Consider the following 24,296-nt stretch of genomic DNA (forward strand, 5'->3'; position numbering starts at 1 on the left):
GTGTGTGCACATCTGCAGAGGAACAGACGCCTGCGTCTCTCAAACACACACACACACGACCGAACACATAAAGGACGCACAGGTCGGCACATTATGCTTACAGTAGGGGAAATGGTTGGGGCTTTAACTGAAGCTAACAGCTCTAGTACACACACACACACACACACACACACACACACACACACACACACACACACACACACACACACACACACACCATGCCCAGTTTAAAGCCCCTCTGATCTCAGCTGTTGGAGCTCCAGTCATATGGGGCAGCAGCTCAGCTCTGATTGGGGAGTGAGGTGCAGATCTGGGGTAAAGGCTGTTCTAGCAGCGCTTTTTGGTGTGTGTGTGTGTATGTGTGTGTGTGGTGATGAGTGGGGACTTGACTCATTCCCCTGCTCTGATTTACCTTAAACTGTAAGGACAGAAATGGAGGAGGGGGGCTTTTCACACAGTGTTAATGAATTCATGACTCAAAAGATTACAGAGGGGTGTGTGTGTGTGTGTGTGTGTGTGTAATAAACTCCACAGGGAGGGGGTGTGAGTCGGGGTAATGGAATTGAAACACTGGTGAAAACAGCCTGGCCATGATATTGTGTGAGTGTGCACGTGTGTGTGGTGCTTTACAGTGCCACTGATGATGATGATAAGAAATGGTCTGTCTCTTTAAAGTGCTGAATAGTATTAGGGATGGCAAAATTGTCACACACACGCTCACACACACACACACACACACACACACAATCACAAGCACGTGTATAAACTCACACACAACATCTCTGGATCGATCAGACACTCCAGGATGCCGGTAATGGACAGGAGTGGTGTCAACCACCACACTACACAAAACACACACACACCCACACACCTTTAGGGCTCATGTCAGATCTCTACTCCTCTAATGTTATAATCTTCAAAGTACCAAACACAAGACAAGAGAAAACGAATCTGAAGCCTTCTCTCTAATGACCTAAAAGTAGCTTTTTAACGACCAGCCTGGCCGCACACACAATGGCTGTGAATAGACTAGAAGAGGGCAGCACCGTCACAACACTGCCGTCAACACACGCGCACACACAATCCGCCTTTTGTACCAGCAACGCAGGCAACACAAACCACCCCTCAGGTAGAGAAAAGCACGCGAGAGTGAAAAGAAGACTCCTCTCCTTCCGTCCGCCGCCGCTCCGGTGCGTGACAACAGAAATAGCTGAAGGGCTGGAGCGGCCGCCGTCGCCGTCACCGTCACCGCACAGACCCCTCTTTGTGCCCGAAATTCCTCTCCTGCTCGTGCCACCTCACTTGCGAGCCCCTGCAACTTTCTTCACCCCTCTGCTTTGTGTGTTACGCCCCCCCCCCCTTTGCTGTTGCTGTTTCTTTTGTGTGTGCTGCCTGACATTCCAAAAAAAAAATAAAAAAAATCATAAAAACCAGTCGAGCAGCAAAAAAAAAAGAAATAAACAGGGGCTCCAGAGCAGGAGTCTTACCTCGTTTGGGGTGCAGGAGCGGTGGCGGGGGAGGTCGAGTAATTCCACAGCTTGTTTTGGGGTAGAAGTGAAGTCGCCGGGCTGAGCAGCTCGCTCCCTGCTCCACGTCCCTCTTTTCCTTTTTTCCCCGTCCGCCTGCGCCCTTTAAACGAGACCGGGCCCGAATCAGACAAGAGCATTCAAAGCTGCTGCCCAGTCTCACACACACACACACACAGCTGCGGCCGTGCACATAACACACACACACACATACACACACACCAGCTAAGAACTGATATTTTCAACTGGGACACACACTTGCTGCAAAAAGCACCAGCAAATAAAAAAATCCTCTCCTCCAATTTAGCTAAGAGGGAAAAGTGTGTTACTCCTTCTCTCTCTGCCTTTCTTTCTTCCCTTTCTAATGCTCTCTCTCTCTCTCCCCCTCTCTCACACACACATGCATGCTCACACACACACACACACACACACACGCACACACACTTTTTCTCTCTACTCAGTAGTCAAACAAAGAAAGGAAAGGATCTGCACACACACACACACACACACACACTCCATCTCTCTCTCTCCCTCTCTCTCTCCCTCTCTCTCACACACACACACACAGCTCTCCCAAACCCAACCCCCGCTAGACTCAAGCCGGCCTCTTTTTTTCTCCCTTTGCAGCCTTTCTCTAAACAGCCCCTCCCCTCCCCCATCACTCCCCTCTCCTCTCTCCGCCTCCTCCAATCCTCTCCAGCCTCGTTCTCACTCGCTCCCTCCCTCTTTTTCCTACCCCTGTGTTAAACAGATGGACCGGAGACCGGAAGCGGTTCCTCACTTTTCCTCTTTCCCTCTACAAACCTACGCAGAAGGTCGCGGAATCAAGTAGAAGAGGGGTGAGGGGGAAACAGATCGCGATCTCTTCCACTGATGTCCTCAGAAAGGAGATGACACTGATGCCTTTTCCTGTGCGTGTGTGAATGCATGAGGGTGTCAGGCTCAGTTCTGCTCGGCGTCTGCAACATGCTGTAGGTGATGGGGGTGGCATGAACAGGAAAGCGACGTTCATGTCCCACGCGATACGCTACAAAGCCTACACCTGCGCTCTGTAGGATTCTTCCTTTTTCAGAATTGCGAGCAGGTCCTCAGACTGAGATTTAAAGGAATTAAAAGTGACACAGGACGCTGACACCGTGACCTATGTGGAAAAGGCACAGATATGTGACTGGTGTGAGAAAAATGACATTCGACCAATAAGAGCTCATTCTCACTCCTGCTGTAGGGTTCAGCACCTCAGAGTGTATAGACAGAGAACGAGAGAGATCGCACTGCTGGTGTCACTGAGATAATATATATGATAGAAGCACATCTGTCTTACAGATACTGGTCACAGCCACACAAACAAATGACACACACACGTTCACAATAACAGATATTCACATGCCACACTGCTGTTGGAAGAGTGCCCTGAACTAAAGGTGTGTTCATGGAAATATCTAAGTGAACACACACAGACAGAGAAATCAGGTTCTCTCTCTGACACACACACACACACACCCACACGTGCGCACACACACAAACACACACACAGTGGAATGTACACGGAAAATTCCAACATTCTTAGATCAGGTAGAAATAAGCACACCTAAATATGGTAAATGTGGAGTAAAAAAACATTTTAAAAGCTCTTCTGAAAGAATGGCCTCAAAAAAAACAGAAACTGACAAAACACAATTTCATATTTCGGTAAGAGTAGCTGAGAAATACATGCAGACAGATTTACAGTCTACAAGAAGGTAAATCACGCTTTAATAAAAATGTTTTTAATTTTGATTTTAAATAATCCTTTTCCATGGGGGAAATTTACATTTCAAAAATCACTTTATCGCTTTCTTTGTCTGGACATTTGTTTACTACGAACCTATAAATACAGAACACACACACACACACACACACACACCAATCAAATCAAAACTATTTAATAAAAATGTATACCAGGAGCAAATGCAATTGATCGAGCACCAGGAAAAACAAGGTCACAAAGTTATTTTAGGAGATGCTGCAAACTTCAGTGACTGCAGTGACGGAGGCAGGTCATGACAGAGTGGAGTGAGCGGGAGAGCGAGCGAGACCACTAGGGCAGCCTGGGGTGTTACATAATTTGAACGCATTGATTTACGCTCGAGATGTAACAATTGAAATCGTTCAGCTCCCGCTAAAGGAGGAGAGTGTGTGTGTTAGAGTGCCCGTGTGTGTGTGTTTGGGTGGGTGCTCTTACGGTATTACAGTAGCCCTGCTAGACACCCTGGAACATTTACGATGTTGCAACGTATCACTCCGTACTTATTAGTGATGGGTTACGCGGAAGCTGAAGTTCCTGTGAAATGGCAGCAGTGGATGCAAACTAACACTTGTAGCTATCGATCTGCCTTCTGATCAATAGTGAAAGACATTCAGATGAATGAATTGATGTTCTCCTTTAGTGATGATAAGAGAGACCAGACTCCAAAAATAATCCATGGTGAAGTCACAACCACACCAAATGGTGTTTGATTTCACAGAAGAGACAATTCCTTATCTGTTTTTGTTCTCTTAGATTCTGGGATACTTCTGATGAGTAATATTACTCACCCCCGAGCTGCCAAGGTGCCACTGAGCAAGCCACCGTCCCCACACACTGCTCCCCGGGTGCCTATCATGGCTGCCCACTGCTCACTAAGGGTGATGGTTAAAAGCAGAGGACACATTTCACTGTGTGCACTGGGCTGCTGTGTATCACAATGACAATCACTTCACTTTTTTTCCCAATTTTTATTACCAAAGCAGTCCTTCCTAGACTGCCATGAACTCCACTGAAATCAAGATCCCCTCCGACAGATCCCCTCATGCTCATCTCATGGTTTGCAGTACTTTCTTTGATTAGTTTTTGTGAAAATGTATTCTGCACATGTTGATTTATGCACATGTACAGTATGGATCAGGCAGCTGGTGCAGATAGTGGACAGATGCATCTATTGCAGCTGGTTTGTGTGAGCATCTAAATCAGTTCTATGAAAACGTCGAATGAATGTTTTCATGTCGTTAAAGGAACAAATTAATGTGCACTAGTTCATTTTCAGTGTGAACTCTAATTGTGGAAATAATCGATAACAGCACATCTATTTTACTGAATTAGCCTCAGCAAAAGCTTTATAGTTAATTTAGCTAACATTTAGCAACTCCATCATAAACCTTTCATAAATAAGACTGTTTCCATTGATTAAATAGGTAATTGAGTGTTCTACTGATAATTGTACTGATGACTGATTAATCAATGATTTGCACTGAAAACCATATAATTTCACAGCGGCCTCAAACATACACCCAGTTCACCCAACATCACTTAAAGTAAAAACTATCTGGAACTGATCATGATAATCAGAAGCAGTGTATTCCCAGCTAACTCAATTTAATGAGCTAATGAGAAAACATCAGGTTCTGAGTTCTACCATTCCAAGCTGTTTCCAATTTCCACTCTTATCTGCTACATTTGGTTTTCTTACTTATTTTACAATGAAGCGGTTGCTTTTCACTGTGGCCGAATGACAATTGTGTAGAGTTCAGTGTTGTCATAGATGGTAAACCTGGTAACAACTTTGCCATTCTACTGTCTCTATGAATTACCTGAAATTATACTTGATCTGCAGACTTTAACACATTCCTCCATCCCTACATTCTAATTAGTAAAATATTCAGTATTTCAGTATTTTTGGCAATTTCGACAAATGTCGAAGCCATTGTGAGTCGGTAAGGGGCATCAACTTTTTAAAACATATTAAACCCTTTCGGGTGTTTTAATATGCAAACATGGCCAAGGGATACTTGTGATCTTGCATTGATTGGATTTTCACCCATATTTTTTTTAAATCTGCCATGTTGCAGGATACAAACATGTATATTTAATAATCAATAATAGAATATAACTTGACCTGTTCTGTAGTAAATATACAGCATTAATCCGTCCTACCTCCAGTGATTAAAATTCTGTATGAAAATTGCTCAATATATAGATTATAAGGCACTTTATTACATGATCCATCCATACGTGCATATACTGCAAACACACAGCAAAACACTTCCACATGTCTAATGTGGATCCGCCCGCTGGACAGACTGCCAAGTGGGGCTTGAGAAAGAATGTGATTGTGTGACCTTATTTCTGCACGATATCTCGCCTGTGTACACACACCCATGAGTATCATTCTCTTCCTCCACTTCCTCTTCCTCACAAACACCCCTTTCCCACCCTCCTGTTGGAAAGCCAGAGAGTCAGAGTGACAAAAGAGCTGAGGTAACAAAAAAGCAGGAAAAGAGTGTGAAAAAGTCAGGAGAAGAGACGGCGACAGGGACCGAGTGTGTGAACATGCCTTCCCCTGGCGGCAGTGTGAACACATGCACGTCTTTTCTTACTCTTCATTTGAAATGTTATCCTCTACTAAGAGCCCGGAAACTGATTAATTGGCAATTAATACTTAACAGGCAACAGCTGTGTCCAATTAACACTGGAAAGAGTCAGGTCCCTGATGCTATCCCATAATACACCCCTCCCATCATACCTTCAAGAGATCAGCTGACCAGATCCCCACATGACCCTTCCTTCACGATGAATCGAGCTACTATTCACAGCATCAAACACTGAAGAAAATCACTTCAGAGATTCTGTGTGTGTCAATCAGTCTTCACACCTCTCATTTTCTCCGCTTTTACATTAAAATCTGATACCTTCACCCATCTGTTCACTGTAAAAAAGAGAGCTAGACTGATGGAGGTGGGGAAGTTGAGAGTGAGAGAAAGAGAGAGAGAGAGAGTGAGAGAGAGAATGTGATAAAATTGTGCATGGTGGCTTATCAAGTGACAGTACATCTTTCTTTCTTTCAGGTACAAACATGGTGTAGTTTTTTAGGTTGAGCTCTATCGCTCTCGGATTTCAGAATTCGTACAAGCCAAGATATCGAACCATATCTGCACACAAACATGTTCATAAACGTCTCTGTTAGGGTAGTAATTGTGTTACAATTGATTCATACAAATGTCAACTCAGAACTCTGTAAAAGTTGACTAAGTCATACACACACCCCAAACCCTTACCCCCCCACACACACATACTCAAAACTGGTGGCTTGATAGTTTCCGGCTCTGGCCTGTCATCAGCAACACCCAACCCTGAGGCTGATTATACTGCAGCAGAACACAGGAGCCAGACAAGCCATTACACACACACACACACACACACACACACACACACACACACACACACACACACAGGCATTAACATCTAACAGCACTTCCACAGACACCATGAGCACAGAAAAAAGTGACACTCCACTGGACAATGGAGCCTTGTGTGACACAGAAGAGACCCTGGGGGTAACAGGAGCCAGGCCACTTCCTGTTTAGACTGGCAGGGTGGGGGGGTTATGTGAGGGCTTATAATATGACATGATGACATCACTGCTCAACACCAAAATAAAGAAATAAATAAAAAAAACGAGGCATACAAATGTGATTTGATTAGAGAAGAAGGCCGTGCACCAGCCCTCCTGCACCTCTCGCCCTGCCTGGGAGGGAGACAGAACAGCGAAAGGAGAGGGGGCCGGACAGAGGTGCGGAAGAACATGCGCACGTGAGGAAATGGGAGGGAGCGGGGGATTAGGGGCGGCGTGTCTGGCTGTGTTTTGTGCTGCTGAAGAATGTGCTCTGCCTTCACCGGCTCTTAAAAGAGCACAAGGTATGAAGCCGTACGCATCGGCTCAACGCACACACACAGGCACCAACTACTGATAAAACTGCCCTTTAAATTCCACAGGAACAGGCCTGGTGTGTTCTGTGTCTGCGTTGTGCGGAACACAGAGCTGGAACATCTTGCATGCCAGAATGCAACGGGCGAGTGTGACAGAGACAGAGAGAGAGCAGGCCTGTGGGTGAGCGAGAGGTGAACGGGTTTATGGGATATTTTTAGCCCCAGCATTTATGGCCGTAATACAGAACTGTGCTGTTCATGTAAACACACACACACACACACACACACAATACAAATCCACACAGAACTGTGCTGCAACACTAATCCATGATGATCTGTTCCACTGACGCTGTTCTACTGAAACAACCAATGCTGGGGCAAGGCCAGTACCTGTATGTTCTGCTATAGTTCCTGCAGCATTTCGTGATGGATAAAGAGGCTCTGGGTAATCTGGAAGCGTCAAGGAACCTTTCAAGCCAAACAACTCCAATCTTTTAATGAAGAAGCTATCAAATTCCACATGGAAGTTTTACAGAGTAAAAATAAAACCAAGACATATTTGTTGGAACATTTATTGGCACTTCAGTGTGAACAAGTTGGTCAGTGGTTTTGTCACGGTCCATGGATGGAATCATGTGACAGGTTTAGGGGTATGGCTGGGTGATATGGCATAAAATTCATATTGCGATTTAAATTGAACCGTCTACGGTTTATATTGCGGTATATAATTTGATAAGTAAACTTAAATGTAACTGTTTATGAAAGGGTAACATGTGCTCATAGCAAAGGCACTGCCGCAGGAACTTGTATAATAAACGTTTTACACCAACATATAGCATAATGGTATATGGTTATGTGGGCAATTCTACTGAAAGTGGACTTTGTGTCACACCTATATATATATATAGAGTGAAACCAGATATTTGTATGATACAAGTGATATAAAATTTGAGGATTTTCTGTTTTCAGCGGTAGAGTTTATGTTATCATGCAGTCCCTCTAGTATTACAAGATTTTTAAAAACAAATCATACTGACATTTTTGCATAGGGCACCAAACAGGCCTGGACCACCCCTGGTCATTTCCTGTTCATTTCCATGGACCAGCTTATTACCGACAGATTGAAAGCTTGTTTTAGTTTATTTATTGGGTCAAAAAAAAAATCTCTCCCATTGGCCAAATTTATGTTGCATACTGTTTATACCGTTTATACCATTTATACCGCGCAGCCCTATTTAGGAGTATATATATATTCTTTAATCTAAGACGTCAAGTGTGTATTCTATCTGCATGCTTGGTATTGCAGTGGTCGTGGCCCTGAGATCATTACAACAAGATCATGTTTGTGATGTCTGTTAACGGCGCCATGAACAAGCTTCATTACGTGGAGAAAAACCAGACACAAGCTGAGGAGGAGACAGGAGACAGGATCTTGTGTGTATATGCTACCAGTACATTGTTTTGTGTGTATATGCTGGCAGTACATTGCGTGTGTGACAAGGTCGTGTTCTTGGAGACAGAAATAATTGCACACCAACAAAAAGTGACTCCAGTCTCTTTTAAAACACAGGCGAATAATTCACTAGCAAACAAGCCCCATGCAGAATCTATTCCCCGTCTAGTTTAGTTCTTTGTGAACACTGCTGTTCAAGTTACAGCAGAATTGCATATATCAGAACTAACATTCGAATAATCAGGTGATCAGTGGAACAAATAATCAACTATTCAGATCATGAACTAAACTGTTCCTCAGTGGTTATTTTGCAGTTAACCTTTTGCAAGGTGGGCCGTTGCATGAATGCTTCCCAGAATGACGAAAGGGGGCAGGAGCTAAAGAGTTCCTTCAGTCTTCTGTCACTCTCCAGCTCAATAAGCTGTTCCTGCATATCAATCGATAGCTCGTTTGCTGTGCACACAACCGGATCTCAAACCCACGCAAAAGAGCGATAATCCTCTTTAAAGTACGTGGCAAGTTGTTTTCTCATTGCTGACAGGTTCTCAGACGCTGACTGAAACAGGGAGGAGAAATCGTGTGATGTGCGAGCGTGCATTTCACAAAAACTAAAGGAAGCTTTAACTGTAGCCTATATTCTGACAAGTTTATTCTCATTATTATTTTATACATGCGTCGTATAAATATGACCTCACGTTGCATACGTTTGCAGCCTCTGCAACTTCCGTCCATCATAAAAATTCATTCGGATGGTTCAGTTTTTTTCGTATCCGTAGCAAATATTTTGAGGGGGTTTATGACAGCTGAGAGCCACCAAATGACGAATATGAAAAAACGAATACAACATTTTTGGACTCAGTCCAAAACAATCCAAACTAAGATCACAAATTTGAAAAAAAAAAAATAATAATAATTTTCCCCCTCCCATCCTGTAGCCGACTGTTGCTACAGGTCACTTGACAAAGTTTTGGCAAATAAGACAATTACAAACTCCATTCAGAAAGCCCACCGAGCCAGGGCATGTGTATGTGTGTGTGTTGGTGTCCACCCCTATGACTGAAGAAAATGTAGACAAATCTGCTATTTGGTACAGCCCTGCACTGTAGTCCATATTCTAATCTCCAACATCAAACACGCATATTTACTGAGTAAACACCCCCAGGTCCAGTTGCTAGGACACCTGCTTGGGGCACGTGCACAGGGGGTGGGATGACTTCTGACCCCAGGCAGGGCATTGCCGCAGCACTTGCTTTCATTCTCCCTTACCCTCTGACCTCTGACCCCTCCTTGCAGAGCCATAGAGTCAGCAGGAGTGTGTTTGTGCATCTGTGTGCATGTTAAGGTTGGCATACCTGCATGTGACTACAACTAATACAGAGTATGAGTGAGATTGGTGTTATTAATTATTATTAATTATCTGTATTATGCTCAGCAACAGTACACACACACACACACACACACACACACACTGGGGTAAGAGTCTGGGTTAAGAGAAGGACATAATTGTGAGTGCACTAGCACAGACCCTCGCTGGCAGATCTGCAACACAACCACTAGTAATCTACACATGCGCGCACACACACATACAGATGGCAAAAAACACACAGCGTCAAACATGTGTGTGGGTGTAAAAACTTGCACATAAGAGGTGAACCGACACATGTACGGGAGACAGCATCTGGAATCTTTTAATAGAGATACAAAAGGTCTACTATTTGAGAGGACTGAAGATGGTATTGTGTGTGTGTGTGTGTGTGTGTGTGTGTAAGAGATCTGGTCAGGGCTTTGAAAGCTGCCGGATGTTGAGGCCAGACAGGACAGTGGGGGTGAGATGGAAACTGAGAGAAGGAGAGAGAGAGAAAGAGAGAGAGTTGGCCTTGTTTGACACACCAACATAAACCACATGCAGATGGTCAGCCATTACGTGAGCATGTGACAGGGCTACAAAACACACACACACACACACACACACACACACACACACACACACACACACACACACACACACACAGCTCAGAGAGTTCTTGTGAGTTTCTGATTATGTCTTTGTGTGTGTGTGTGTGTGTGTGTTTGCACATGTGTACTGCTGCTACTGCACTAAAGCAGTACAGAAAGACTCTGAGTCCAAAAGTCCACAGAGCTGCCAAAGGGCAAAAATAGAACGAGAGAGAGAGAGATTGACAGGGAAAGCCCGGATAAAAATGACAAACACACACACACACACACACACACACACACACACACACACACACCTTCTTCCACCGATGATAAAAACAGTGGAGTGTAATAAAAAGTTTTTGGGCATCTCCTGTCAGTCCGAGTTGTCTGGATACCTCAGGGTGGAAGGGCGTCAGCAAGTCTAATCTCACACCGTCTACTGCTCGAGCACACACACACACACACACGGGATCAGAGCAAGAGCAGTGGGAGCGTCAGAGGAGGGGCACAAGTGGGAGAAAGAAGGAGTGAGGGAGAGGACGGCTGTGTTTGAAGTTTTTCCTCCAGTCGACTCCTAAGTCTGACATCAAACGTGCCCTGGAATTATAAAGATTACCTCCCCAGCTCCTTGTCTCCATCTTCTCCTCAGTCTGTGTCTGAGGAGAACACAGACACACACACACACACACACACACACACCTATCTCCAGTCTCTACACACTTGCATCTGTGCTTTTAAAGAGGCTTCTGAAAAGTGAACTACATGACATGTGCAGCACCAGTGAACATAAACAAAGATGTCCACGTTTCCATTCACTTCAGAGCCAGTGGCACCTCGGCGATGATGTAGCAGCTATGTCAATGAATGTCTTGTCCTTTTTCATGGATTATTTTTGCATTAGATCATGATTTGTTGTGTGTTAGTTGATGCGAGTGCAGTTTTCATGATCTTCGTCCTGTACCTTCTTTTGCCTGGTTCAATAAGACTTCAATGTGATGTGCACTGCGGTTAAACGTTCCCAGGTCCATCAAGGTCTTGGGGCTGGTGAGGATTTTACAGTATCAGCAGATATTCAGTGGAATAAATAAAGACGTAAATCATGACTTAAGGTTACAGGACATGACCGAACCAGGAGTTGTGGATGTTAGTTTATCCGCCCTTATCTGTCAACCCAGGCCACCCAACTACTGGTTCAGTCCCTAGTAATCTCACGACTGGACTACTGTAACTCCCTTCTAGCTGGTCTACCACTATGTACCATCCGACCTCTACAACTCATACAAAATGCAGCAGCACGACTGATCTTCAACCGATCTGCTACGTTCCATCCACTGGCTCCCAGTAGCTGCACGCATCAGGTTCAAAATACTGGTGCTGGCCTACAAAGCCAAACATGGAGCAGCACCATCCTACCTCACAGCCCTTATTACACCTCGAACTGCGCCTGGTCCCTCCATCTCTGAAGGTAAAAGGAAAACATTCATCTAGACTCTTCTCCGTCTTGGCCCCTCGGTGGTGGAATGAACTTCCCCTCGAGGTCAGAACAGCTCAGTCACTGAGCACCTTCAAACGACAGCTCAAGACCTTCCTCTTTAAAGAATATTTAGATTAAATTGTAATTTTCTTGTTGTCGAACTTTGTGTACAGAATCTACAACAGAGTGAATAAAATAGATGTATTCATTGTTGGGGTCCTAGTGAACCGGAATTGATCTCTTCATCGATGGTAACTTGAAAGCACGTTGTAAGTCGCTCTGGATAAGGGCGTCTGCCAAATGCCGTAAATGTAAATGTAAATGTAGTTTATGTCTTTAATGATGTCACCATAAAGTGATCATGATGCAGGATTAACCTGGTGCACATATGGAGTAAGTACAAAAAAAACTCACATGGAGTGTTTTACACATGTTCACAGACAGACTCAGACATTCCACCAGACGGGATAAAGAAAAGGGTGGGGATGCCATTGAAATTAGAATACCATAGGAATGGGAATACCATAGGAACGAGAATGGCACCAGTATTTTATGTCACGTTAAAGAGGGGGAGGGACTGCCTGAGACGCCAGGGGGAGGGGAAATGTCTGGACTCTGGGGTCACCTCAGTTCATGGTGTCTAGTAAACTTCACGCAGGCATAAACTGAAAGAGCCTCCGAAAATCACTTCAGGGTGGCAGTGAGTGATAGACACACACACAAAGCAGCAGCCGCTCGTGCCACTGTTTTTATTTGTGCGTTAGTGCATGTGTTTTATGTACTGAAATGGACTGATAAAAATGGACTGATTAATCTGGAAACTATGAGAGGATGTTAGAATCAGAATTTTTATCAATAAACCGATCAAGAAAATGAATGTATAGTGTGTACAATGCCTCCTTGACTCTATGTGTGTGTGTGTATGTTAATCTACAGTCTTCCTGAAGAATCCACTTCAACTGGATATAACCTGAATTGGGATGGCAATTTTAACTGTGTGTGTGTGTGTGTGTGTGTGTGTGTGTGTGTTGCTTTGTGGTTTGGGGGGGATCATAATGGATTGCAAGTAATTAACACACTGGAGGGGCCACACATCTGAAACCCATCCAGCAGTGGCACTGACTGCCAGGCTGGTCTGGAGTGGTGGGCTCCTGGCAGAATTGCTGTGGGTGGTGCCAGTGGGTGGCTGTGAGCTGGAGTCTGGACCAGGGTCTGTCTGTCACACGGATGCCGTCTGCAGATGGAGGGCTTGGAGAGCCGATGCTGTTATTAGGCAGAAACATTTTTTTTGATGTGGTACAGAGTACAGTGCCACACAGGACCAGAACTGCAGTAAAAGAGATGTGTGTGAGTAGGGGGTTAGCCCAGAGATAGGGGAAGGAAAGGTAGGGACAGGGCGGTAAAGAAAAAGCAAATCTTGTGGAGAGCGATTATGGGAGCGAAAGCAATAACAGGGGGAGGCGGTCCCTCTTCTGATGCCAGCTGGGAGGGCAGGACCCTCACACTATAAAGAAGCTGGATGCTGCCCAGCTTTGTCTCTCTCCTCTGCCTCCACCTCCAGGGAGACGTTTCAGGCCCAGGGAGGGCAGTTGGCCCTGCTGGCCCTGAGCCAGGGCACTAGCGGGGGCTCCGGCGCTCAGGAAAAGCCCCGGCTGAAAGAGGATCACCAGGCCCCGGGGCACTCTTGAGGACTCATGCAGGCTGCCTCTCACACAATACTGACCCGGCCGGGCCCCAGACTGAGCATCTGTTGGCGCTAAAATGAGCCCCGCCGCTCAGTCTTCAACAATAACACAAACTGCTACTGCTTTCAAAAGCCCAATCTCACAACTTTCTCCATGACACCCTTTTAAAGCAATGTCGCTTTAACACGGCAGGTATTTAGGAAGTCAAATGCTGCAAGGATTCCAAACATATGTAATGATCAGCAAATAGTGAAACTGCTTCAGATAAATCAGCACAGAAGATCTGTCAGAATCTTTGGGCCCCAACACTTGGCATTGAAATAACTTTTATCAATCATGGAACCATTGTACAATTTTAACTTGAAATAGTTTAGTCAAAAAGCTTTGTAGATTTGTGGGAGTAAATAAAGTTACCAGAAACAGACCGTCGAATATAATTCTCTCTGTTTTGTATAATGAATTACACCAATTATGCAAAAATAAGTTAGATCTTATCCCAACACTGTAGGAATTAACCACTACACAACCTTAAACAGACCACAACATTTAAAACACAGAATTCATGATTATAATGTGTGCTTGGTTTTGTTAGTGTAAAATTAATTGACAAACACAACAAGCCTTCTGGATTTTGATGCGATATGAATATAGGTACTGAGCCCATGCCACACACTGATGCTATATCTAAAAGTTAGAAATATTCTAACTAAATAAGTGAAAATACAGTGAAAATAAGTGAAAATACAAACTGTTCCTTCAAGCACAGGAGATAGTGAGGCGATTGTGAAGCAGCTGATTGTGCAAGTTGTCCCACCTAAAAATATGAGAGATCCGTAATTTTTAATTCAACTGTGAGAGACAATGAAGAAATCACATTGTATGATTTTAAAAGAATTATAATGGTGCAGAATATAAGTATTTGTTAAAGTGAAGTGATTGTCACATGGTGACACAGCACAGCACACGGTGCACACAGTGAAATTTGTCCTCTGCATTTAACCCATCACCCTGAGTGAGCAGTGGGCAGCCATGACAGGCGCCCGGGGAGCAGTGTGTGGGGACGGTGCTTTGCTCAGTGGCACCTCAGTGGCACCTTGGCGGATCGGGATTCGAACCGGCAACCTTCTGATTACAGGGCCGCTTCCTTAACCGCTAGGCCACCACTATTTGGATTGAGGTCTGGAGACTGGCTAGGCCAACAGCCATGTTTCATCATCAGTGCTCTCACTGGTGGAAGGAGGTTTTTGCCCAAAATCTCATAATATATGTCCCATTCATACTTTCCTTAATTTGGATCAAGCGTCCTGTCCCCTTGCAGGAAAGCAGCTCCAAAGCCCCCATGCTTCCCGGTGGTTGTGGCGTTATTAGGTTGCACCTCAGCATTCTTCCCCCTCTAAACTTGAGTTCTATTTTGGTCTCATCTGACCACATGAGATTTTCCCAATCGTCCTCTGGATCATCCAGATGGTCTGTGGCAAACTTTAGACGGGCCTGGACATGTGCTGGCTTAAAACAGGGGGACATTTCGAGCACTGCTGGATTTTGTACATGCTGTTCTCTCTGAGTTGAAGTGTACCTATGATGAAAATTACAGACCTCTCTCATTTTTTTAAGTGGGACAAATACTTATTTTTTTTACAGAGGAATAACATTTCATTCAGCTCTGCCATGATATTAATGCAGATCAGCATTAACTGCTATTTTGAGAAACACCAAACAAATCCAGCCTGCAGCTTTCAAAATGCAAAATATCTGCAGCAACTGAACGAAGCCTCTCTGTTTTTGATCGGCTTGTCTTTCTCTCTTCTGTTTCCCGCTTTGTCGCGTCTATCCGCGCCTCAAGGCAATGTGCTGCCAAAGACAAATTTTCCCGTTGCCTTGACAATGTGATCAACCACAATTCCATAAGCACCGTTTCCTAGAGACGCCCGCCACGCCAGTGTTCGCTGTTGCCGAGGATTACATCACTGGTCGGCGTTTTGTAACCGAGGCAGAATTTTCACGTGCATGAGTGTATGCATCGATTGATGCTCCGTGTCCCTGCGAATGACCCCTACATTGAATAGACCATCCAGAAAAGATCAGGTTACCCTCCGTCCCCCTCGTCCCGCCTCTCTTTCTCCCCCCGGTTTCTTCCCCCCCTTTCTCTCTGTCGGGGTGTAAGGTTTCCGCAGGCTCCAGACTGAATCTCTAATGGTGCCTTCACCCCCCTGACACCAACCAGAGACCAGGGAGGGGCACAGAGGCGGGGGAGAGGGGGCTTACAGGGTGAGAGGAGATGAAAGATGGGCGAGACGGAAAAAGAGGAGGAAGATAAGGAGAACGTGCAACAGCACCTGCACTGTTTCAGAGAACTGTACAGAATACAGTAAAAGAAGGAAAAATGTTCTTAAAAATACCCTCCATGCACTTGTTCAGACACATTTAACAAAGTGATTTAACCTAATCAAATTCTTCAGGGCCCTGAGAGCCCTCAACCCCTCCCTCCCCTCTCTGAGGCGCAATAGGGTCGCCCCCTCCCTGCCATGGCAACAGTGATGCCCTCCTTCAAATGAGGTCAATATTGATGAGGTCATCAGCCATGAGGTCACTTTCAATCACAATCAGGGGCCTGAGTGTGCATCTTTATCAGCACGTCAGCGACATCAAGCACAGCGCGAGGCTAACACTGCGGCTCTGGCAGGAAGAATGGGTCTGAATGTCTGAAGGGAAAAGAAGAAACTTCAATTTGAATGTTTGTTACACTTTTGCAGTAAAGCTGGAATAGAAAGAATGAGTGAAAGAAAGGGAGACTGGAGGAGAGAAGAGTGAGGGGTGAGAATGGTAAAGATCTCTGACATCTTGAGTAACCTGCTGACAGTTACAAAGGAAGGAAGGGAACCGTTTACACACTTAAGGAGCCACACACACGCACACATTCATGTGTCTTCTCAGACATATAAACATTGTCCCCCCTCTGTATTGCTTTACCCACACACACACGCACACACTGAATTACTTAACTACAGCCTCATAAACCATCACAACTGTCTTCCCACAAGCTCAAACTGAGAAAACAGGTGCCTGACATACATACAAAACCACACGCAGACAGGGGGAGGGAAGTGGAGAAGAGAAGAAGAAGACACACCGACACACACACACACCGTTTACACCTGCTATGACACTGGCAGGTGACAGGTGCCGTAACAACAAGAAGTTTTATTTTTAACTGTGCTCCCCGCATTCATCCCGCCGCTCTCTGCTCTGTTCTCGCTGTCTGTTACGCGAGTTCCGGCTGACTCAAGAGAGCACAACTGAGCGCCGTAGCAGCGCTGTGCTCATGTTCGAGTGTGTGTGTGTGTGGGTTTAAAGGCAGCTGTTTTCTGTGTCTCTGTAAGCTGTTAATCACAAGCAAGCCCTCATTCAGCACCAAATCGCTTTTGCTCTGGGACGATGCCAAGAACTGGACCATGCGGCCTCAGCGCAGTCAACTGTGAAAGATTATCACAAAGATAAAAGCACATTTTTGGGGGCAAGTGTCCCTTATGTCTGCTCTTTCTGTTGTCAATACATTTTCAGTACCCTCAAAACATTGAACCCATCGAACCCTTCTTGACCAAATTTTGAGATACACGTTTTAAAGTAAATATTTGTATAAGTAAATTTGTCTCAATTCCATCGGTTTTGTTCTACAGGGAACCTGCAGGAAATTCCGGAAGACGGCGGAGTGAAATCGGACAGTGGAAACCTCATCATCAGAAACGTGAAGTCACTCTCAGTGATGAGGGGTGCTAGTAGCCTACTGGGTAACACAGTCGCCTGTGAACCAGAAGACCCAGGTTCAAATCCCACTTACTACCATTGTGTCCCTGAGCAAGACACTTAACCCTGACTTCAGGGTGTCTTCAGGGGGGACTGTCCCTCTGTTGCTCTGGATAAGGAGATATGAAGTTTGAGACTAAAACGTCCCGACCTTGTCAAGCATGCAAGATGAACACATTATCTGTCTTGATCAAAACCAACAGTTTGACCATCTATAGAAAAATAATGTGTTGGCTCAGGTTGTAGAGTTTTAAAAAACAGACTTCTGCCCTTTTATGATACTGTAGCTGTAATGGAGTTCTCTTCCCATTCATGTGCAGTAAAAAACACCAGATTTATAAGAATTGAGAACAGCCAGGTGGTCCCAACAAATGTGCGTCAAAGAATGGCGAAAAAGACTGTTGGCATAACTCAAACAAAGCCTAGTAGAAAAGAAACGGCACATCCCAGACAGAACGTGTGGGGGGGAGCGAGAGAGAAACCTGATACGAGGGCCGCTGAACAAAGAAGCATCGAGACAACATTCAGACGGGGCCAAATCACAGACACCGGCTTTGATTAGAAATGTCCGATGCGTTGCCGAATCGGCTCCTGGGGAGAGGAGCCGTGTGAAGAGCGCAGCGAACACCTTCAAGCGTTTTTAAAGTTGCGCTCTCCTCCGTTCCCTTGCGCCCCCTCCCAGCGTCAGACGCTACAGCCTCCTCTTTCATGCAGCCGTCTCATCCAACCGACTGTCAGCTCCCTGCTATCCATCTTTCAGTCATCCACCTCTCCCTCCTTTCATCATTCATCCTTCCTCTTCAGCAGTCTGCTGAGCTGCGCCGCGCCTCTCCTCTGTCTCAGCACTGAGTAACAGATAACGTCCCACAGGGCACTCTGCAACGCAACTGCGGCCTCTCTGACACACACACACACACACACACACACGCAGCAAGCAAGCAGAACACAATAACACATTACAACGTATAGAATAGCAGTAATCCATGTACAGCATCCTGGTGCAGGTGGTTTGAACAGAAACCAGTTTATTGAGTTATGGGACTAACAAACATATAGGAATCTACTTTTGAGGATTGGGAAGTGGAAACGGGGAAAGGAAAAGCATCACTCACACGGGGGGCACTCCACATACACATCGAAACCACAACACACACAACCGGTGATAAAAAACACCTGACTCAGGCACTAACCGGGACTGTACACCACGCATACTACAAAACTGACCGACGAACAAGTCCGGACCCGGAACAGTGGCGTAGGCACCCATTTAAAGGAGGGAAAACAGGTGTAGGGAGTTAGGAAGGGGCGGGGCCTCAGGGCCCCGAGACCGGCAATCGCGCCCAGCTCAGTTGAGTTTCAGCTCAGCTCAGTTTCAGCTTGATGCTGAGGTGGTGGCAATGGTGGCCTAGCCTTCTTCAAATCTTTGTCAGTGACATTTTATTTTTAGTTTTTTGTGAACAAACTAATTTCTTAAGGGCCCCAAACGCCCCAAATGCATTTCTGAGTATTTTTTTTGGCTATTATTAATAGTTGCTTATTGCCATGTCAAATTTCAGTTTGGTACAGTCCATCACACACCTCCTACTGTCTCACACTGTCTCGTTCCCATCCTGTCTCACTGACAGAGCTCGAGTCAGGGTGATTAACCCACATGTCAGCGCTTGACCGATGATTTGTGCCGAAATGTTCCCCGATTTGATGTGCCGTCTGGAGCACGTCTGCTGAACCGCATGCACAGAGGGGTGAGAGCACCTCAGTGCCTAGCGGACCCGTGGTAGAAGGGTTGCTCGTTTAGTCCCAAGGCGCCACTGAGGTACCACTGAGTAAGGCGCCGCCCTAACACACTGCTCCCCGGGTACCTTTCATGGCTGATGGTTAAAAACAGAGGACACATTTTGTTGTGTCACTGTGTGCTGTGCTGCAGTGTTTCACAGTGACAATCACTTCACTTTCACTTCAGCACAGGTTCCAGTTTCTTGTACAACTAATTGCCACACACAGTTAAACTATGACAACGGGCATTATTCAGGCGCCAAATTAACACATCAAGCCTACACATGTGCCTTCATACACATAGTCAGTCAGTCCCCCTCCTGACCTGTGTGGTGTAATACATAACAGGGTGGTTCTAGCCTACTGGGTGTAGTGGAAATGACAGACAATATCACAGCCTTCTCAAAGCAAAGTGATCACACAATAAAGATGAGCTTTTTTCCCTCCTATCTGCATGAGACTCGATCATCTGAAATCATCCCGAATGAAGTTTTTTTTGTCAGACCAGGTTGGGTGTGTCAGATGTTTACTGTTCCGGGTCCGGACTTGTTCGTCGGTCAGTTTTGTAGTATGTGTGGTGTGAGTATGTGGGTTCGTGAAGATGTACTGTTTGTGATCAGTAGGCTGGCGTGGCCACTTGGCAGACCCTGGGCGGGTCCTTTCCCCGTTTCCACTTCCCAATCCTCAAAGTAGATTCCTATATGTTTGTTTGTCCCATAACTCAATAAACTGGTTTCTGTTCAAAGCACCTGCACCAGGATCCTCCCCTTCCTTGGTGTGGTGACAGAGTGATAGTGTCGTGCCTTTCCAATGCCACCGTAAGTATATTTTTGTGAAAAAACTACACTAAACAAAACATACACGGTTGCTTTTGTATAAAATGAACCAACGCTGAATCTACGGAAACCTCTAATGCATTTTCTGAAGGATGATGTGAGTGGCATGATGCGTGTCACGCTGCGGTGGTGCGCTCTCACCCCTCTGTGCATGCGGTTCAGCAGACGTGCTCCAGACGGCACATCAAATCGGGGAACATTTCGGCACAAATCATCGGTCAAGCGCTGACATGTGGGTTGATCACCCTGAGTCGAGCTCTGTCAGTGAGACAGGACGGGAACGGGAACAGTGTGAGACAGTAGGAGGTGTGTGACAGACCGTACCGAACTGAAATGTGACCTGGCAATAAGCAACAATTGATAACAACCGAAAAATCTTACTCAGAAATTCAAGGTTTGGGACCCTTAATTAAATTAAAATTAAATAAAAATAATGCCCCAGATTTGAAGAAGGTCAGTTTAATGAGGGCGTTTTCTGCTGATCATTGCAAAAGAGATTTCTAATAATCAATGAACCTTGAATGAGTGAACACAGCATTGCACTGGAACTCAAGACTAATTACTTCTGATAACGAGCTTCCCCATATTTATGTCTATAGTCATTTACAACATTAACAATGGACAGATTTTTTGGTTTTGTTTTAATAAACAAGACAATTTCTAATTGACCACAAACCTTTGTACAACAGTGTATAATGCTCCACATTCACGCACTAATAAGAAGATGCATGTTGAACTTCCTTGTTGCTCAATATCTCAATGTCCTTGAGTAAAGTGACTGCCAACACTGCCCTATAATAGAGCGCTCTGATCAAACACAATGATAGCACTTTATTGATGTGTTGTCCATTGGTTATTAATTAAAAACATCATAGAACATAACACTTAAAAAAATGTCATGATGTTTGTGTTGATGTGTTTTATACATTTAATTTGGCAAGATTCATTAAGAAGTTGCCAATAACCAATTCTGCTGTTTCTTTATAAGCATATTTTCTGATGTTTGGTAATTATAGTAGAAAAGACAATGATTCCTTCTACGTCTTTTCACAACTTTTTGTAAATCACATGTAACTGGTCATCAAATGTTTGTATGGTCTGTCTTTCTGTACTCGTACGACTGAACCATTTCAGCAAGACGGCCAGATCCATTCAAATGTAGTTGTACACGCACACACACACACACACACACACACACACACACACACACACACACACACACACACACACACACACACACACACACACACACAAGCAGCCGGTTGGCCTGTCAATTAATCACTTGGCACAGCGGAGAGCAGGAGCGCCTGTCTGTCACTCGGCTTGTCCTTTAGCGTTTCCTCAGCGTCAGGCTGTGGAGCCGTTCTGCACTTTTATTCTCCATGTGGTCCAGCAGTCTTCAGCACAAACAAATGCAGGCTTACAGCTCACAAGCGCAAACACACACACACACACACACACACACACACACACGCACACGCAGACAGTCCTCAGCTACAGAGATCTTATCACTCCTCGCCAGCTCTCGATATTTCACACTTTAAAAAAGAAATCTTACCTCACTCGTTCTCGCTGGAGAGGAGCAGAGCTGTGAGACGGCTGCCACACCTCTGCTCTCCAGGAAAAAGGGGATGGGAAGGCAGATGGAGAGGAAAGATAGGCAGGGGGAAAGTGTTAGTTCTTCAGCAGTTCAGGACGTGCATTCCTCCGCCTACTGACTCCTGCTGCTGCATCTCTTACTGAGCAGGTGTGTGTGTATGTGTGTGTGTGAGGTACACGATGCTATATTTAGACCCGTGCGCAGTTGGGTGCTTGGTATGGATTTTATTTTAACTATGAAACTGCTTTGAAATTATTCACATGGATTAACACTTCTTCGAAAAGTCGTCTTTTATTTATGAACGCTCTCCAAGGAAAGAATGTGAAGTAAAGCAGAGCAGCTGTGCACTTCCACAGCCAGAAGTTGACGTTACTGTCCACTCTTCATGCACATGCACACACACATATGCATAGCATCTGCTTTAACCATATCGCACTGAATTCAAAAACACACACACACACACACACACACACACACACACACACACACACACACACACACACACACACACACACACACACACACACACACACTCTTACAATATTTATATGAATGGCCTTGTTGGCCAGTTGTGAAAATGGTGCCCAGCTGCAGCTCAGAAAAGAAACCCTATTATTGTAGAGCTGTGTGAACTGTGACTGCATCAACTTCACACTACCTTCAGGGTACACCCAGGGGTCGCTAACTCAGACCAGAGAGTGAGGGAAAGGAAGCAAGAGTGTGAAGAGCAGGAAAGGTGGGAATAAAAGGAAGAAGGGGGAGAGGGAGGGAATGAACTGAAAGAGGGAGACAGGAAGGAGGCATGAGACTATGTTGTGTAATTATCATTTTATCCTGCCTTGTGCTCACTTTACAGGACACTGATACAGATATGGCCTACACTGAGCAAATACCCAATTCTTTTTCCTCTCCTATATCTCCTGTGCATGTTTCTTGCTTAACAGGGAAGTTAATTATTAATTATCCATAATAAAAAAATAAATAAAAAGGGTCAAACTAAGAGGCAATGGCCCACCCTTCACAAGAGAAAAGATCTACTGATTGCTGCAGAGGACCGTGGGTGTAGGGCAAGTGCTCTAGAAAGCCACTGGAATTCCAACCCCTTCTGATGAATTTTTTTTATTCATCTGAGAACCATTATTTTTCCTCTGGGAATGTTATTAGCAATGGAAATGAAGCTAAAGTCAGATTTATTCTCTTCTGAACGTGCAGACAATACTGAAGTAACCTCCTGCATGTAGACTTTGTTTATTAAGGAACATTTTAAAGCAAAATGTGAAAGCGCCGTGTTAGCACTACAAAAACAGTTAAAGTTTGATTCAGCACTGAACATACTGGCTGGATTCAGCAGTTATGAACAGTGAGTGGGGTGAGTGAGGGTTGTACCAGCTAAGACCCTGTACAACCAGCTACCTGTCCTTTTTTTTGCACAAATGATTGCAGCGATTATTTTGCTAAACCATTAGATATTGCATAGAATCTATGTAAACATCAAAGAAGTAGTACATGAAATATTTGACATTATGCCAAAGGTATGTGTTGTGTTGCAGAAATATTTGTTGAACACCTATGCTTAACAGCTAGCCTCAAGGCTATGGACCACACAAGGCAGTGCAGTGGCCAGTCTTGGCCTTAGTCCGAGCTGAGAGACTGTGTCTCAGTTCACAGGCTGGGTCCTTCAGAGGTCTGGCCTTTACGCATTGCATTTTTTTTCAGGCTGCAGCTGCCTCGCTTTGTCATATGACCATTATCTGGATAAAAATAGAAGAAATATGAAAGTGAAGTGATTGTCATTGTCAAACACAGCACAGTGTGACAAAAAATGTGTCCTCTGCTTTTAACCCATCACCCTTAGTGAGCAGTGGGAAGCCATGACAGGCACCCGGGGACAGTACAGTTGTGGTCAAAGGTTTTGAGGATGACACAAATACTGGTTTTAACAAAGTTTGCAGCTTCTGTGTTTTAGATCTTTTGTCATATAATCGATTAATCGCAAGACGTGAACAATTCTGCATCGATATCATAATGACATGATTTTCTGGTGTCGGTATAAAAAGTCTCGTTAAAAAGTAGTGCCGATAGTGACTGTGGCGGCTGATCCCAGTACAGTACCAATCCGTGTAGGAATTTCATACTGCTTGTGTCTATGTGTCCAGAGATCTACAACATGACATTATCGTCTTACCAGGAGTTTAGAAAACCATGCACATTTCTTTGCGTGAGGAAACTCTGGTGAAGCATAGGATCTGCCAGGATCAAAGAGAATGTCATGCTGATGTTGGGGTTACTATCACATTCTCTATTTATTATGCTTACAGTACCTCAGTTCCGCCACGCCCAGGTAAATGTCAGTAACTGCTCGTACGTGAGATGTGTACATTACATGTACAAAACATTACTGCTTTTATGTAATACAAAATGAAATAAAAAAAGGGTCCACAGGAGCTGGGACCAGGTTCCTCTGCTTGGTGGAGAGTCGATCTGC

The 24,296-nt window shown here is 44.9% G+C and overlaps 1 protein-coding gene across 4 annotated transcripts in view; it reads right to left on the reverse strand.

Moving 5' to 3' along the window:
- Positions 1–24,296, reverse strand: part of kdm6ba (lysine (K)-specific demethylase 6B, a) — a 69,582-nt gene that overhangs the window by 25,706 nt on the left and 19,580 nt on the right. Inside the window, exons 4-5 of one of the 4 annotated variants that reach the window (XM_028954818.1) lie at positions 21,770–21,821; positions 1,488–1,629 (exon numbers count right to left, since the gene is read on the reverse strand). The gene's annotated coding sequence lies outside the window, so the exon portion shown is untranslated. Of the gene's footprint in view, positions 1–1,487; positions 1,630–21,769; positions 22,166–24,296 lie in introns of those variants that run through there. The other 3 variants (XM_028954967.1, XM_028954887.1, XM_028955038.1) reach the window with 3 other exon arrangements.

The sequence above is a fragment of the Denticeps clupeoides genome, chromosome 1 (genome assembly GCF_900700375.1).
Source record: "Denticeps clupeoides chromosome 1, fDenClu1.1, whole genome shotgun sequence".
Taxonomy (NCBI): Eukaryota; Metazoa; Chordata; class Actinopteri; order Clupeiformes; family Denticipitidae; genus Denticeps; species Denticeps clupeoides.